The sequence below is a fragment of the Pinus tabuliformis genome, chromosome 9, assembly GCF_031772625.1.
Source record: "Pinus tabuliformis cultivar Carrire ecotype Pingquan chromosome 9, CPIR1, whole genome shotgun sequence".
Lineage (NCBI taxonomy): Eukaryota > Viridiplantae > Streptophyta > Pinopsida > Pinales > Pinaceae > Pinus > Pinus tabuliformis.
In genome coordinates, this window is record NC_142307.1 from 1,738,567,403 (window position 1) to 1,738,574,970 (window position 7,568).

Consider the following 7,568-nt stretch of genomic DNA (forward strand, 5'->3'; position numbering starts at 1 on the left):
CAAGCTCACCACCTGCAGGGATGAGCTTGGAAGTGTAGGGATCATGATAGTCGATGATGACATGGTGAGTCTTGCACTCCTCGATCTTCCTAAGAGATGGCATAGCTACCAAGACTCGGTAAATGGAAGACAGAAACTGCTAGATTGGGAACGAATTTGGTCGGATCTTATGCAGGAGGAGATAAGAAGAAGCACCAGAGATGGTTCTTCATCCAAGGAGGATGAAGAAAATTGCACCTTAGAGAGTAATGCAAAGAAAGGGAAGGAGAAGGATTCTCATCCCAAATCGAGTTCTTCCCATGGTGGGAAGAAGTTTGACAAATAGAAAGAGCGATGCTTTCATTGTCATGAGGTGGGCCATTTTGCAACAAAGTGTCCATTAAAGAAATCCAGGATGGGATCCAAGGAAGGATCTGAAGGTGAGGCATTGGCCTCACAACTCAAGTTGGATTTCACCCTCTTCGCATGAATGGTTTCATCCATGGTGGGATGTGGTTGGTTTCTTGATAGTGGAGCTTCTTTCCACATGACCGGCGACAAGAGTTTGTTCAGTACCTTGGAGGAGAAGGATCTCCAAATACTCATAGTGATGGGTAATGATGAAAAGTATAGTGTCTCAGGTGTAGGCACGGTTGTTTTTCAGAGGGAGCATGGAGCTCGCATTACCTTGACCGATGTAAAGTATGTACCGGGTCTGAAGAAGAATCTTGTGTCTGTCACCATGCTAGAAGACAAAGGATATGATGTAGTCTTCAGTAAGGGAAATGTTTTCCTCAAACACGTCACCACGAGACAAGTGAAGCAGATCGGTTCACGAGTCAAGAACATGTATGCTCTTGAAGTTCAAGATGCATGCAAATCCTTGAGGAGCAAGGCAACTGTTGGAAATTTGGTGGTTGAAAGGGAGAGTACATTACCTCTCAACATGCAGTGCTAGAAGAAATCTCAGATGATTGTGGAGGAGCCACAATTGGTGAAGCAGTGTCAGGAGGTTGTGGAGCAGCCACAACTAGAGAAGCAAAGAGGAGACCGAGTGAAGGCATCCACTCATGTAGAGACCTCCAGTAGGGGGAAATTTCGAGCCAAGTGGATAGAGGGATCACATGCATCCATACCTCCAGGTCGGAGGTGGGGCGATGTGGAGTGACAGTCCCAAGAAGGCTGGAATAGGGGCAGGATCATTGAGGTACCCAACCTTTTTTATTAGACCTTGCTACGGGAGCCCCGACGAGGAGTAGCAAGACTGGCTGAGTGGGTAGAGGCAGATGCGGATGGAGCGGCAGAGAGAGCTACAGTGCAGGAATCCCAAGACAGTGCAGAGCTAGTAGGCTGCAACAATGCGAGAGGCATAAGAGTGTTGCACCAGTGCAGGATGGCACAGAGAGGTGTACAACAGTGCGAAATGCATGGAGTGTTGCAGCAGCTCAGAGGTAAGAGAGGGAGAACTTGTCAGCGGCAGAGGGAGGTTCAACATCAGAGTATGTTTCTAAGCCCAACAGAGAGGTCAGTTGGGAGTTTTTTTTGTTTCTAGAGTTGTTGGAGCAACCACACTTGGGAGAAGTTTTGCATGCAGAACATTCCAAAGGTTCAGGAACGGGTTCGAGTTGAATGCCTTTCTTGTTGAGAGGGAGTGTTGAAAATGGCAACAAGAAATGATAAAAATAGCAGTTTGGGTACCAATGTTGGACATAGCAGTAAGGAATGAAAAATGGAAGTGCTAAAATAGCATTGCTATTTTTAGTATTTCGAGTTAGATTCCTATTTTAGTTAGTCCTTGAACTAAAATAGAGAAGTAAAAATTTGAATTTGATCTTAGCAGTTGTTTGTAAAATAATTAATTAATTCACTATGAGTTAATTAGTTGTAGAAAATCAAACATGAAGTCTATGTGGGGACATGCAATAGTTTCTCCATTAATTGAGGAATTTATCCATCAATTAAAGAGATAAGGATGAGTTGTAATATTGAGTTGTAATTAATTGGCTCAGTTAACTGAGTCAAGTCCAGTTAGATTAATTCAAACAATTTGTTGAATTAATTGTGAGTTTAGTTAGTTAATGTTTGCATGCATGTAACTGCTGCTCTCCAGATAACTGAATATTTTCTCATAAATAACTCATGCATGTCAGTTCAGAGAAAGACCCAGTTGAGATTAAAGACAGGGACATTGTACTATCAGTTGGAGGAATTTTCCTATATAGGAGACTCATCCATGCAGAAGGAATTATCTCCTTCAGGTTTGTGCAGTTATTTCTGAGCCAAGTGAGCAGTGTGAGGTGTGAATTCACACAAGTGGAAGCACTGGACCCCAGGAAAAATTGCGCAAGGAAATAGGAGGCTTGAGGGCAGAGGAGAAGGTTGTGAGAGCCTTTGACTGTCTATGGGCAACATTATTTTATTGCAGAGAGAGCAGGATAGCTTGAGAGCTGATTCTTTTTGTAACTCAAACATATTTCCACTTGTATGATAATACAGAGATTGGGGTTTTAGGTTGAAGCTTTCCCTGGGTTATTCTTCTATGTTCATGTGTGATTGATTTTTCATTCTCAGTTATATGTGTTCTATTTGATCTTGCTCATATTCGATTAAGCTTCCGCAAAGTTTGTTGTAGAAGTAGATCTTGTATTTTTGCTTCAGTATATTGCATAATCTGTTGATCTACAGAGGGAATTTCTACATAAAGAAGGTTGAAAATGAACATTTCCTTATAAGTTTCTCTACCCTTAATAATGCAAGATGGGTAAGTTCACCCAATTTCATAATTTAATTGCTTGACATTACATCCTTACTTAAAAAAGAAATGATGATATTGGTACCTATATTTCCACCATATTTGATGATAAGATTGACGTTCTAAAGGATATAGATAACATGTTTCCCTTTAATTTTTTGAAAAGAATCTGTTAATTCAAGCTGAAAAATACTTTTTTTATAATGAAGCAATGTGAAGGACAAAATTATTTTCATGCTCGATGAACTGTGACTTCAAAATGAAAGATATGGACAATAGAATGGAGCATATTGAAGCATGTGTAGCCCCATCGTCCAACCCAAGGACAACCAATCAATATGTTAAGGCCCTATTGAGGTGGAACCCTCTACTTTTTCTTAGATTTTATGATAATTATGAAGTCTATAGCTATCTAGTTTCTTAGTTTTCATAAATACTTTGTAACTTATCTACTTCTACATGTTAGTCATCTAGATAATTATGTTTTTGAACTCAAGTATATTGTCATATTTTGTATATTTTTTATTTTATTTTAAAACTCTCATGAAAAAGAGTACATTACATTGCCATTGTTTATTCCCTTAGTGGTCGATTAAAGGCCTACAATAACCTTCATAATATGTAATCTTAATAAAAATCAATAAAATTAACTTTTAAAAAACAAAGAATGAATAATATGATTCCCTTTATTTATTTTTAAGTAACTTATTAATTTGATCTCCCCTTATGAATATTGTATTAGGTTCCAAGTTGGTGTGGAGATATATTTCAAATGATTTTTCCTGGTGGAAAGAAGTTCTGCAGTACAAATACTTTCAACAAAGTCAAGATTTCAGCCTCAAAGCTCTCTTGGCTCTAGAAGGAGGGTCGTCTATCTAAAAACTTTTTTATCCATCTATCGATCTAACTAAAGAGCACCTTTCCAAATATCCGAGGAATGAGAAGTTAATAAATCTATGGTTAAATCGAATCTTTAATAAGCGGGCTTTAGAAAGTTATCAGGAGCTAATCCCCTTGAGAGATGATCTTATCTCTAGATGAAAATTCACGTTATCAAATATTTCAAAATGGGATAGCTCTGGTTTGTGGATTTGTTGGGACCTGGTTTGCATTCCACACTGTCTCTCTACTCGAGTTAGCTTTTTGATGTTGTTGTTGGTTGGTTGCACCCCTAGGAATTGGCCCTTTGTTGATCACTATGTATAGCATAACTCAAAATTTATTGCTCGAGAAGGCTACTTTATTTTATTGTTTCAAACATGACTTCCTCCAAAGTCTTGTGTTTGGTCACGAGTTTGGACTCCCAAATGTCCACCAAAACCCAACTCCTTTTGTTGGATATTAATGTATGGTAAAATCTTGACAATAGAGAATCTTTGAAAAAGAGAAATGGTTGGTCCCTTATGTTGTCCTTTATGCCTTAAACAAAAAGAATTAGTTGGTCAATATAAGGGAAGCAAAGCTAGCTGGTGTACTAGAGTGTGTCAATCCTTCTAGGATGCACCACTAAATCCCATAGGTCTCATCAAAAAATGACCTTCTTACTCAAGCAACAAGCCTAGAAACATGAGCGTTATCCTTGATATATGTCACTCATGTTACTGCAAATCCTTAAAAGGTCCCAATGGAGTTTCAAAATTCTTATTATTCCATGAAAAATGATGTGTTATATTGTGAATAATGTTTTTTTTCATCCACTAAGATCTTTCAATCACAAATCTAGGAACAATTTGTAAAATTACACGCACAAGATGGGTATATTACAATACAACGAATTTAATAGAATTGTGTAGTTGATTTATCCATTATACTTATTATCTATCATCTTAGTTATGTTTCTGCATAAACATACTTTTAGGTTATCAAGGCATTGTGAAAGTCTATAGTGGTCATGAAGTTGCGAAATTGTTGTGAGATGATGATCTGTGATTGATAAGATGAAAATATGATGAAAGAAAGAATGACGACTAACAAACAAAACAACGTTAAAACTAAGGAAACCCATCAATTGAAATCATATTTCTAGTAACACCACTTTTGCTTCCCTAAATCACTAAACAATGGCCTTGAATCAACCTAGTTTGGTGGTAATTTTGGATGTCCCTACATTTTCATGTGTCAACAAAGTTATATTGGCACTTTTTAGGTAACTCATTACTATCACGATGTTTTTATCTATATTACCTATAATTCATTTGTATACTCTATTGAAAGTATATTTGATAAAAGTTTGAATCAAATGGATTTCCGAGTTTTCGATGTTTCTTTGTCATACTAACATTAGTGATGTCATCCTGCCTAGGGATTAGTAAGGCACATGTTTAGGAAATTTACAACCACATGCAAGTTTTGTTGTGGTTTTTTCATTAAAAATGTTGATGGTTTTTTCTATATGAATCTTTTTATGAGATGATTGAAAATTTGGCCATAAAAAATGCATAGAATTCCAGTAATAACTTATTTACATATAATCAAATATATAAAATAGCTATATTTAAGTATAAAAAAATTACTATTAGTTACCATACAAGAATGCGAAACAAAATGCATTACAAGTTGTGTCTTCAAGTACAAGGTAGGAAGTCAAATTTCAAGCCGGTAAGGGACATAAACCATGAAATCTTGTGCCAAGGTGAATAGAAACTAATCGTCTCTGAATTATCTTCTTATGCCTTCAACGAGAGTAGCAACAAAACCGCCCTTCTCTATGACCTTTTACATCTTCATTATGGTGTCATAGAAGCACTTTGTAATATCAAGTGAGCAATGACTTCGCCATTTTCCACAACCAACATGTGTCCAAACTTCCTTATCCTAAAAAATGTCTTTGAATTAACACAAAAATTCAAAATTTAACAAAATATTTAAACAAAATAGCATAAAAGAAATCGCAATAAAGCACTAACCCTTAATCATCTTTTTATGGGCTTCTATGGTTGAGTATTCAGCCATGAAAAATATGGGATTTTGTGTCATGACCTTTGAAACTAGTGTCTTGTGAGGCTTTGAATCCTCATCTATAACCCTCGTTTCCACATCTTGCTTAAGGTGGGTTGGGTAGGCAAACTCATAAACCTTCCTAGATAAGGTGTTAATTGTTAAGTTTATTGGTTCATTAGTGGCAATAGCTTTGAAACACAATATTTTCTTCCTCATATGCATTGTTCTCCCTCATATTCAATGGTTAATTAGTCTTTGCCTCATTCCTTAGCTCATTCACATTTCTCTTTGTCCATTTGAGACCTAATCATTGTACATGTTGATCCCGACAAGCAACTCCTTGTAAAGGGGATGTCTTCCTTCTACTTATATAGGGAGCTCTTATTCAACTGAAAACAATCTCTATTGTATAGGGATTAAAGAGTGATCAATAAACCAAACCAACATAGCAGAGGTAATAGCATAGCTAGGGATCACACCTATTGAAGTAGTCATGTTATTGCATTGTATAACATTCAAATATGGGTTGTTCTATTGCACATGATGTATTGTTTTTTTTTTCTTCTAGTTAAGACTAACCTAAGTACCCACGGGGGATTTGAACCGGTGACCTATCGCAAGGAGTGCCTTAACAGTGCACCCATTCACCGTCAATCCAAAACCCAGTGGGCGAAAAGGTAGTGGGCTTGGCCCGGTTTAGACTAACTACTCGCACGACGAGCTACGACCTTGCTCGGGATTGAACACAAGACCAGTCCGTCATGACGAGGCCGACTTTACCACTACGCCGCCTCCACGACCTTCGCACATGATGTATTGTTACCACCACAATTAATCAATATTAATATTAACTTTGACTTCCAGACTTACAATCCATGTTCAATATGGACATTTGCCACTACAATGGCACTTGTCATTTTTTTTGTTTTACATTATTTTATGATGGAACAAAGTAGAGAGATTTAATAATTTGAAGGGTGGAAAAGAAATATTTGTTTTAAGTTGAGAGATTTTATAATTGAAAGGGTGGAAAAGAAATATTTATTTTAAGTTGAGAGATTTTATAGTTTGAAGGGTCGAAAAGAAATGTTTATTTTAAGTTGAAATTTGTTATTATTACTATTTAAAGCACATTAGAATGTTCTCTATGTGAATGGGAGCGTTGAAGTGAAGATTTAGGACCAAATACTAGAATATTTTGAAACAATATTTAAACCAAAAACCTTGAGGAACATAACTAAATTCACAACATGGTATGCAAGGGAGATCTTCATAAATGATATTGCCTTTTCAATATTAAAACAAGGTATAGGTAAAAACCGATAAAGAGATATGGAATACTATGAGGATGCATATTATAATCTTAATTATTGGACACTTTTGTCATTATACAATAATACCAAATAATAAATACTAAGTCTTTGCTTCCCCTTAAATACATAGTGAAGTTAGATGTATCTTTCATACATGTTTATTCTTTAAAATGTAATTCTCAAATTTGGTGTATGAGTTGTGACTCCTTATTTGTGGAATAAGGGACCCGCTTCCATGTAACTATTTGACTACTAAAAATAGATTTGAACATGTGATCGGTTAAGAAGATGCACATGTTCTTAATTATTAAGCCCACTCAACCACTCAAACTAACCCATTAAACTACCAACAAATTTTTATATTAAAAATATCTTAAATATTATTCTCCTCCTCTCACCTCTCATGATAGGTTTCTCCACCTATAATTATTACCAAACACCTATCATAAATTAAACCACTCAGGTGTCTCCGGATATAATTATTACCATCGCCTATCATAAATCAAGTCACTTGAAGTCGAGCAAAATCTATGTAAAACAACCTTTTTAACATTTTACTTCGAAAATAAACACAAATTCCCCTG